Source organism: Branchiostoma lanceolatum, chromosome 10 (assembly GCF_035083965.1).
Source record: "Branchiostoma lanceolatum isolate klBraLanc5 chromosome 10, klBraLanc5.hap2, whole genome shotgun sequence".
NCBI classification, from domain to species: domain Eukaryota; kingdom Metazoa; phylum Chordata; class Leptocardii; order Amphioxiformes; family Branchiostomatidae; genus Branchiostoma; species Branchiostoma lanceolatum.
The window spans coordinates 16,441,406-16,452,805 of NC_089731.1; the positions used below are offsets into that span (position 1 = coordinate 16,441,406).

Sequence of the window (11,400 nt, forward strand, 5' to 3'; positions counted from 1 at the left end):
TGCTACCCAACAGTCAGGTTTCAGACCTGGACATTCTACAGCCACAACCCTTCTTGATGCCACAGACTACATGTTACACAGCATATCAAATGGTAAACTTGTGGGAGCAGTCTTCTTAGATCTTAAAAAGGCATTCGACACTGTGGATCAGAATGTCTTACTACAGAAGCTGTCTTGGGTAGGGGTACAGGGGGTTGAGCTTCACTGGTTCACTGATTACTTAGCTGGAAGGGAACAAACTGTTAGTCTCAATGGATGTGAATCCGACTTCCTACCAGTCACATTAGGGGTACCCCAGGGCTCTATTCTGGGCCCCCTACTGTTCATCCTGTATATAAACGATTTATCTTCATCAGTCTCTACTGTATGTAAAGTATGTCTGTATGCAGATGATACTGCTATTTTCTGTTCCAGCAAGGACGCTAGAGTCATAGAGAACACCTTAAACTCCGAGCTAGCAAACCTTGCCACATGGCTACATTCAAATCGTCTAACACTGAATGTCGCTAAGACTAAGTGGATTCTATTCGGTAGTAGTGGGAAGCTAAGAGCAGTACCTCCACTTAGAATCCAGATTGATCAGGAAACAGTCGAACAAGTGTACCAATTCAAATACCTAGGTGTTCTCCTTGACTGCAATATCTCATGGAACGAACACATTGATATGGTATGTTCCAAGGTATCTCAGAGAATAGGTTTGCTAAGACGCTTAAGATCATGTCTCACTGTCAACATTGCAAGTATGTTATACAGAAGTATGATTGTACCACTACTGGAGTATTGTGACATTGTCTGGGAAAATTGTAACATCACCAAGCAGCGACAACTTCAGGTCCTTCAAAATCGAGCTGCCAGGGTCATCCTACAAATGAAGCGACGATCCAGTGTCCAAGACCTACACAGCAGACTCAACTGGAAGTATCTGACGCAGCGGAGAAAGGAACACATGTGTGTGATGGTCTTTAAATGTATTAACGGGCTTGTCCCAACATACCTGGATACCACCTTTGTACACAACCACCTGTTACACAGCCACAACACCAGACAAGCCTCTTTGCTCCATAAACCCAATTACACAAACACAGCCGGCCACCGCACATTTGCATACAGAGGAGCAACATATTACTATACACTTTCGGCGGACATTAGACATGCACCAACTCTACGGCAGTTTAAAGCTGCCCTAGGACACACTCCTCCGCACATTGACCTCTGACCTCCACCGTTGACGTTTTTGGTTGATATCGACAACTGTTCTCTGTAATGACGCTTCGGTTTATTTGTATATATTGCTTGTTGTCCTCTGGTTGTCTCACTGAATATAACACGATTTGTTTTTGTTATTTATTTAGTGGGCCCCCTTGGAAATCAACTTCAAATAAGTTGAATGGGGCTACCCACTTGTCTGATGATGAATAAATAAATAAATAAAAATGCATGCAAATGGTCCACTGTATTTTGCAGCTCAGGCAGTTGTAGAAACAACCTCTGACTGCAGAGTAAACTTACAGTGGTATAACTATTATACGAAGAGTAGGGTGTCTAAGGAATACATTCAACATATGCTGACTCCCAAGCAAACATCAACTCTGACTCTACTGGGTTGCACTATTCAGCCATATCCATGGGTACATTTTGGCAATCACATCAACATATAATTAATTACCCTGAGAAAAGGCTTTTGCAATAAACTATGCATAATCTGAAAACCCTTTGACCCATAGAAAGGATAACATGTCTGAACAGACAATAGGTCTTAGTTAGCAGTTCTCAACGTTCATGTGCATCTTTCGTTGATGTAACAATTATTACCTGTAAGGTTTTAGGGTAATCCCTTTCGTAGAGGCTCAGAGTCACAGCCACCTCCTCCTCTAGATCCCCCATTGACTCCATGTCTACCACTGGTGCTCCCAGCCTTCTTAGGGTGTCACACACGCGAAACAGCGTCGCCCTCTGATCCGTCCCGAGCAGCCCCCTCACTGCGTACTTTATGACGTTATCTGTGAAAAGCTGGTCACGGTACCAAAAAATAATAAATAACGTGGCACATAATGAAAGTCAACATACACGCACCATTTGAAATATTTCATGGCCAAATGCAACATCGTAAGGTAATACAGATTGCCTGATATCTATAGCATGCATGATTATAATGAAAACACAACACAAAGCAATGATTGAAAATGGTAGCGTAGATTAGATAGTTTACCAGCGCCCATTGCTGGTCTTCATCCCCTGTAGCTGCTTCTTGTTGAATAGTGGTCTGACTCTAAAGTCGTATCCAATAGGGACAACCACCGAGCGGATGCGTTCATCTGCTAATGTCTTCTCCGGGGCACTCAGCTCGTACAGTTCCACTTGGCCCTTTGCCCTTTTTCCCGGTCCAGATGGTCTGCCTAGAACTCTAATGAAAAGGAAAGAAATGCATACTGTCAACATGCCGAAATATTGATCATATTCATACGCAGGGAAGTACTACTGTTAAACTGTTATCACTTATCAGTAGGTCAATTGGTCTAATGTCTTGAAAGGTGCGGTGGCAACGTGTCATATAATAGATATTCACAAAAAGCACATGTGTTCAATAAGATATCAGGTCTACCTGGGGGGTAGGCGTTCCTCCTCCATTTTGGTCACTGCTTCGAAGTTTGATTTGGATCCATGAATGACATCAACTGTTCCTTGGGTGATATTCTGCAAATGATCATTTGACAAATATGTATTTCAATGTGGGCAATATGTAGTGTCCTTTGCAGACTTCCTATAACGGCGGCGCATATATAATGCGGGTGGGGGGGGATAGGTTCCCTGATGCCGGCAAGGGAGTTGTGTAGCCAAGGGAGTTGGCTACACAACTCCCTTGGCTACACAACTCCCTTGGCTACACAACTCCCTTGCTGGCATAAGAGAGCCTCCCCCTCCCCAATATATGCGCCGCCGTTATAGGAAGTCGCCGAAGGAGGCTAGGCAATATTGTTGGTGAGACATTACACGGGATGACTTCTATACTTTGGAAGTAGAGGTTTAGGTCGGGATGGGGGTACGTAATAGCAGTGGCCGCGCAGCCGTAAGAAATAGCGGCCTACAAGTAACCCACCCCGACCTAAATCTTTACTTGGGGACTTTGAACTTTGAACATACTTTTTCGGTGTGCATCCAATCGACCTGCACACGATCGATGTTATAGGTTGGCAGAGCAGCGAAGGCTTCTTTCCCTGTCTTCCCTGTAGTGGCAATAATCCTGGCTTTTGCTGATGTAAGGCACCTTTGGGGTAAACAACATTCAACGATTAAGTTTTACACAAACATGCATTTTGCAAAAATAAAATCACCAACAAAGATAGGTTAATTAGGCATATACATCTGAGATTTAAGGATAAATTCATTGTTAACAACGTTTCAGAATTTAAAAAAAAGCTGATACATGTATTTCCTTTATGAACAGTTAAAGGTATACTGATGCAAAGTGCAATGGATACATTGTAGGGAAAGGTGTGTATGCTCTATGTCTGAAATAAGGATTTACATATCTTTTCCAACATGCGAAATTCGTGACCTTTTCAACACACGCACCTTATATGACGAGTGTCTCCCTGTGCTCTTTTTTCATCGATCCCCTTTGTCATCTCTACGAGTGCCCCCCCCCCCCCCCATATTCCACTTGGTTCTCCCGTGGAGGGGTCCCCTGGTCTCAGCCCTCTTGTGTGGAAAGCGGTTAGTGTCAGATCGCAGGGTCTCCTCCTCCAGAGGCAGGAACCGCCTACTTCCGGGAAATGTAGTCTGACTAATCTCACTGACTCTTTCTCCTGGGACAGAACAGAACATGAACATGGTCACAGTTACAATTAGGTAGTTCAAGGGAAAGTGTGCGTATAAAACGTGTACCTAAACATGATTCCGCATAGAGTTCCCTATCTAAAAGACCTACCCGCTAGTTCACAATATGGGCAGGCTTGTATTGCTGTGGCAGACTGACGACACGTGCACTTGGTTCTTCCCGGCCAATCAAAGATGTAGGCTATGATGTCGCCGGTTAGTGTGAAAAACTCCTTTCTATGGGAGTCCCAAACACGTTGTCCATCCATCAGCTGAAGCATCTCTTCAACGAACACTTGGTGGTATGTGTTCATGTTCTTTGGGGTGAAGGGACCTGCAATTAAAATATCAACTTTATTCTTAGATTTGAAGCAGCGTGTATCCACAAATGCGCAAACAAATTATATATGTTTTGTCATTATCATTATATACGAATCTAAAAACCAAAGCAGTGTACATGTAGTTACAACTACACCAGAAAGTATAATTACCCGGACTGATGCCCCACAGGCTGTAAAATCCAGTCTTGCCCCGAACTTCCGGTCCAAAGTTGTAGATTTTTAAGGTCATGGGCCAGATACTGAATGGATAAATGAAAACATATACTGTGCATTTTGAACAGATACAGTTTACAAATACAAAATAAAACTCTTGTCATTTATTCTAAAGATAAAAGAACACATATGTTTCTCGATGGAAGGTTTGTTTAGTTTTATTAGGAAAATGATCTTTTCCACAGTACTTAAGTGTATGAAATAGGGAAATAAGTTTGTCATAATAAGATTATCAAATTCAAAGCCTCTTTTCTACTTTTTATAAGCTTTCTATAGTATTTCTTCCTTTTAAAAATCCCTTATATCTGGCTTAGATGGCTGTTTCACAAGTAGGGAGGCCAAATTCTTTACCTGTGTGGAATCCGTAGGTGATTAAAAGGTTCACCTCCGTCCGTACTGTAACCAAATGCGAGCGCCCTTGCTTCGCCCTGGAAAAAAACAACAATTCCTTATTGGATCACATCTGCAACCTCCGAAGATAAATACCAGATAATTAAGGCTACCTTTACGTAAAAAAAAGAACGGGGAAATGTACATGTAGTCATGTAGGCACCCGACTCAAAGGAAAATAAGGAAAACAAAAGCCCGCAGTTATTGTCAATGTGCGAATTTCCTTAATTCCGTCACCGTTGTAATTTCATTGGCCAGCGGCACTTTGGTGCGAGCCCGATCTATTTCCCTTCAAAGAATGCACGCGAGCGGCTGAAAAGAATATCATTTCACACTTGTCTGAAAGTGAAGCGTAATTGAATCAAATATTTGTTCATGGATTCAAAACTTATGCACTCACTCGTGTGTCAACTGTGCCTGATTTCTGTGTGTGATCAGAGGTGTGAAGATCAGATATTTCAAAAGAGCCGGGCCATAACATCGCCCCTTCTTAAAAAGCTGGCCAGGTCAGAGTCGTTTAACGCCACAGGGGACCAAATTAAAGTTAAAGAATTGTTGGCCTAGTTACTTTCCGAAATGAACGGTTACAGACTTCACAATATGTAACTGAAGAATTACTGACTACGCGTGTTTAGTTACCTCACTTTTAACACCACATTATATCACAGTCAGGTAAATCCTCGTTTTCAACCGAGCGCGTTCAAGGAAAGTAGTTATCACTATCGTGGAGTTGTGAATTATTCCTCACGCGCGTTAGAAATGATTCTCTCTGAGACATCGTGTCTGATCATCATGTACACGAAAGCCCGAAACGGGAGGCCAACGTAAATAAAAAAACGCCCATTACTACCCCCACCCCCGACCAAAACCTCTGTTTGGAGAATAGACGAAAGCGAGTATCTTTCCAAGTAGAGGTTTTGGCCGGGGGTTAAGTACATCTGGATTGGGTTATTTAGCACCTCCAAGCAGATGTAGACAGCATTCAAGGGAACACGTGTGACAAAATAGTAGCAGGATTGAAAACCCGAACATAATCTTATACTGTCATGTGGCAAAAGCTGGCCAGGCCAGAGTTGTTTAACGCCACAGGGGACCAAATTAAAGTTAAAGAATTGTTGGCCTAGTTACTTTCCGAAATGAACTGATCTTACTTTAACTGCCCCGAATAGAACATATGGATGGGGATCATAGTAGATAATCTAGACTACCGCGCGAGCCTTATTTTGCCGAAACGGTTAGAACGGTTTTATTTTTGAATCATAAACGGGGCCACATTAATCAAAGTAACAGGGAACTCCTAAGATACTGACTAGTAGTCTTGCCTATTGTCAATGGCCGAATTCGTATACACGCGTTAAGTTTTCTTATGATAAAGAAGGGTTTAAAAGAGTGTACACTTACCTTGAAAAATCCATCTTCTGCGTACAACTGTTTCCACAATGCTGTTTGGTGAATGTCGCGTACATACCGCGGTACTTCGTCATCCCACGAATCCTTGTGTTCTTGTAGTTTTTTCGCAATTTCGGGAACGGCGTAAAGCGATTTAACCGTGTCAATCAGAGGGAAATGATGAAACTCCTTTCTTGCCTTCCCGTTGCTGTCCTTACGGACTTCATGGTAGACGGGGCAGCGGTCGGCATTCACGTTTTCCCCGCGGAACAAGACACAGTCGTTTACACACGCGTCAATCCTCACAGATTTCGGTAGCAAATCCCGTATTTGGGACTCTGCGTCTTTGTATGAATGTAGTACTGCATTAGGTATCACAGCCTGGTCTAACAAATCCTTTATAAGGGCGAAAATGGCCGAGATGCATGTCTGTGTTAGCCCGGGATAGTCCGCTCTGAGCTGGAAAACAGCGGCAATGAGTCCGATCCTAGTCCAGATTGAAGAACTTCCATTCAAGATGACAGGACTGTTCCTTGGGTCGTTTATGTCTTCTAGCAGCTGCGCAATTGCTGGTTTTTCTCCCAAGTCTTGTTTCTTCAGATTGTCGTAAACCTTCTTCCTTATGTGGTCACGTTCTGTCCTCTGAGAAAGCCACTCCCCACATCCGCAAGTGCATAATATCAACGAACTTGAACCTTCCATGGTATAACAGAGAGCGGAGGCTAGTTTAGAACTCTCATGCCATGGTGTTTACCCCGATAGTTTACAACACTGATAAACAAAATGTCAAAACCGTGTTCTGTTCGTGTCGCAAAAGCTTGCCGTCCGATTGCCTGCGTGTTTCTATACCGAATGCCGGAATAGCCTTCATAAAAATGCCTGTACTGTACAAGGCGTCAAGCTGTTATCCGGAAACACTGTTTGGCAACATGTTGCTAGAGTAGTGATGGTGGTGATGGTAATTTGCGAACCACTCCATTTGGCATTGAGGGTACAAACTGCATGATTGGTCACGCGAAAGGATTAACGACGTACACAAGCAAATCTACTTATATTTATGCTTATCAAGTTCTATTTATGCTTATATGTCACACAATGGACAAATTATGAATAATCCAGTCATCTAAAACGTCCGTCTATCTGAAAAGATCCATATCTCTAAGGTTTTTAAGAGACGAAAATCACATTTTTTCCTTCTAATGCCAGGCAGCGGTACTTTTGTAATTAGTGACGCAGCAAGGTTCACGTATTTAACCAGGAGACATCTGGTCATCAATACTTCCTAGCCGCTCCACACTTAAGTCTTACAAGTAATTAACACCATTTTGTTTATTCTGTATGGGAAACATTGGTGTTTGATGGTTGAGAGTTAAAAGGATTTCAAAGACATTGTCACCTTCATGAAAGGATGGGAAGCCTTTTGATGACAAAATTCACGTTTGTGTGAATGAACTTCAAAGACTAGGTCCTAGGGGGGGACAGGAACCACATGTCTGTCACCTAAATGCCAAACTTCCTTTATAAAGTGAACGGGGATTCACTAGGAAGAAGTTGATCTGGGAAAGTTTCCGGGACTATTCTAAGTGATGCGTCATTAAGGGAGTTGTAGGCCGGGGGTGGGGAGGGGGCTCGGATCGGGAGGGACTCAGGGGTAGTTGGTTTTCGTTCCTAGCCTGTTTGGAGGTCGAGTTGGCTAGTTCCAGGTGCTGAGAAGTGACCTTATATTTACCGTCCCCGGGATTAGAAGTTTGTAATAATCAATTTCAGGTCGAATACGGTATCCATAAGTTCATTCTGTGGTTTCCAGTTTTAGGTCTATTTGTATAGTTGTATAAGTCCTTACGGAAGTCGATATATTCTTGGCAATGATATTGTTTGCTCTATTCTCATGTATCCGATCGATTAAGACGGGTAGCGTAGATGGGCGCTGTGAAGTACTCTCCAAGCAGAGCATGGGTTTCGGCTGGTTTTTGACGTGTTTTTAGGTGTTTTTGTCGGGCTTTCTACTTTGTCATCTCTTTTTTTGTCTCGCCAACCCGGAGAGTACGAGGAAAAAGGAAGTTCGGCAAATCTAACACTCACCCACACACCCTCGTTCTTCTTTGTCTTGAGACCGTTCAGTGACGTCGACCCTTCCGGCGACACTCCGGACTTTTCGCCCATACCTTAACCTTCTAATGGAGTTTCGCCATGGGTCGCTTCGGATAGAGTACAATTGCCAATGCTCTGCGTGTGTACATACATACGAACTCTCGTAGTGGTACAGAGAGTGACGGACTCTCATAGTCGTATCCTAAACTTGGATCAGGGAATACTACGACCCCCACAGATTTATAGATGTTTTTTTTTTCATAGGACCACAGGCATTAAAAACACATTGCTCCTATGTCCACGAAGGTTTTTAAAAACATCCTTGCATGCTTACCATATCTTAAAGGTGGGCAGATAAAATACCGGTAGGAGATCGATTTTCATCCATTTTATTAAACATAGTTTCTATCAACGCTCTAGAGTTGCACAAGGTAGAGAAAAATGGGAGCTTATTTCTATAATAACAAAGTGGTCACGTGAAGGAAACCTGAGGTTATGGCACCACCCGGAAAGGCATTTAAAACGAGATTGGACATGTATATAGATATATGAAACGACATCCAGTGATATCATAACAACAGTGAAACTTGGAATTGACTTGAAAAGAACAGCGGCCAAAATGGGATTTAAAGCTCCTACTACGACGTCGATTTATCTATCAATGTCCTCTGCTCAAATCTTCTATAGTCCAGTGATATAATTGAAAACAGGTCGGCTTCTCTCGATCTCAGTACCCCAGGAGGTCCCGGAGTCTTCTCTGTAATTCTTCCTGCACCACGAACAAGGAACGCTCGGTTCGAAACATGTATGACAGCGTTGCCCTACACTCTGTAAAATAAATATGGCAATTTGTTAGTAAGGGTCGGGTGGAATTCGTTTTTTTTTATGTCATGACTCAACGAAATTTAGTCAGAACTTTTTTTCTCTAAAACGGCATACAGAAAGAAACATACAACTTTTTACAAGCATACAATCGCAAAAATCTTCATTGACCCGTCTCTAATTTGTCATACTTATACCTCGAACAAGTCTCAAAAGGTCCTGCACCCGATCCAGAACAGCTTCAAGTTGCAAGGTTGCATTTCGGCTACTTCGTGGGTTGGAAAGAATCGTATAGATGATCTCTAGGTCAATGTCAATAGATCTTCCTGTTTCCTGCATGTACTGCTCGATGATATTTGTGATGTTACTCAGTTGATCTTGATCTGTTACTAGACAACACCCCTCTTGTTGGGGTAAAGCGTCTAGGGGAGTGCGCTGCGCTTATTGTCCTCTGAGGTGCTGGAGCACCGCCTCCTTGAACTTGGGAGGATCAGTTATCTCCGTGACCTCTTGTGGCAGTAAATTCCATTCCCTCACAGTACGAGGGTAGTAAGAATATCTGTAACAGTCTTTGTGGAATGGTATACTCTTATATGAATTTTGGTTTGAGTGTCGCGATTGGCGCGGTGCAGGTGACAGATGACCTTCGACCGGTAGGGCTATCTTATGGTGTCTTGCCTTTTGCAGAACTGTAAGTCTACTAGCTGTCCTTCTATCCTTTAAAGTATCCCATCCCAAATCGGAAACAAGTTTAGTAGTATTATCATAGGTGTAATATGAGTTTGTGACAAATCTAGCCGCTCTTTTCTGGACGGATTCTAGCTTAGAAATATGCTCTTTATGGTAAGGGTCCCAGGCAGCACTGGAGTACTCTAGGTGAGGCCTTACGAGGCTTGTGTAAGTATTCACCTTAACTGCTTTAGGGCAGTTATAGAGATTGCGTTTCACAAAACCTAGTGCTCTATTTGCCTCACAAGTAATATGTTGAATATGTTGGGACCAGGAGAGCTGATTATTAAGCGTGACTCCTAAGTATTTGTGGTTGTTAGTCTCGACTAGGACATGACTTCCTAATTTGTAATCATAAAGTTTGGGTTTTCGTTTGTGAGTGTAACGCATAACAAAACATTTATCTGGATGTAATTTCATCTGCCACTTGTTTTGCCAAGCGTCTAATGTATTAATGTCCTCTTGTAAAAGAGTGTGGTCTCTATCACTATTTATCTCTCTATAAATGACACAATCGTCGGCAAAGAGCCGTATGTTGGAATTAAGGTTGTCAGCCAAATCGTTAATGTATACTAAGAACAGTAGTGGGCCAAGTACAGTGCCCTGGGGCACTCCGGAGACTACATCCACCCACTCTGAGTGCTCTCCCCCAACTACCACTCTTTGTTTACGACTCTTGAGAAAGCTTGAGATCCAGTGCATTTCTTACCCCTAATTCCATAATTCTGGAGTTTTAGGAGTAAGCGGTTATGTGGTACTTTGTCAAAAGCCTTTGCAAAGTCGGTTATAATCATATCTGTTTGCGATTTAGAATCTAAAGATTGGGCTAAATCATTTGTCGTTAAAATAAGCTGAGATTCACATGAACGCTTTTTCCTAAACCCGTGCTGCTTATCAGTTAATATAGAGTATTTGTCGAAATGATCTTACTACACACACAAGTAAGAGAAACGGGACGGTAATTAGACGGGTCAGTCCTGTCTCCTTTTTTAAAGATGGGAGTGATGTTAGCATGTAACCATGGAGAAGGGATTTGACCAGATTCAAGTGATTTCTGACAAATAATGGTCAGAGCTTTAGCTGCTAGTTTTAGAATCCGTGCTGGTAGGCCGTCCGGCCCACCTGCTTTATGCGGATTCAAGTCTTTCAGGAGTTTGGTAACTCCGTTAACATTAATGGAAAAGTCAGGCATTGTGGGAATAGTACTACGGGGGAGATTAGGCATGTGTTCCTCCTCTTGTGTAAAGACAGAACTAAATTGAGTGTTTAAAATATTAGCTTTGTTTCTGTTTTCCGTTTCTAGCTTTCCTTTCTGTTTAAGGCTAGGGATCCCTGTTGCATCCTGTTTTAAATGTTTAGTTTTAAATGATCAGTTCGCAGCTTACTATATGGAGGCGTGCGTAAATTGATAAAAGTTCCTTGGCCATGGTTTGCTGTGCACAATGCATGAGCTTCTAAAGCCTCCTTGCCATGCTGGCTGTGCCTGAGTTTCATATGGTCAAGCACCGCCGAAGCTGATAATTGGTTCCAGGTACGTGTTACGTCAAATGATAGGTAAAACTTATATCCTGTCTTCCTGTCTGTATACATAGTTGTCATATAATGTTAT

General features: G+C 42.6%; 1 long non-coding RNA gene across 1 annotated transcript; it reads right to left on the reverse strand.

Annotated features, from left to right (window-relative positions):
- Window positions 1-3,954: 3,954 nt before the first annotated feature.
- On the reverse strand, window positions 3,955-5,258 carry LOC136444059 (uncharacterized). The gene is made up of 3 exons (XR_010757228.1): window positions 4,722-5,258; window positions 4,308-4,396; window positions 3,955-4,150 (listed from the first exon to the last, which is right to left on the reverse strand). It is a non-coding gene; the product is annotated as an uncharacterized lncRNA (long non-coding RNA).
- Window positions 5,259-11,400: the final 6,142 nt, after the last annotated feature.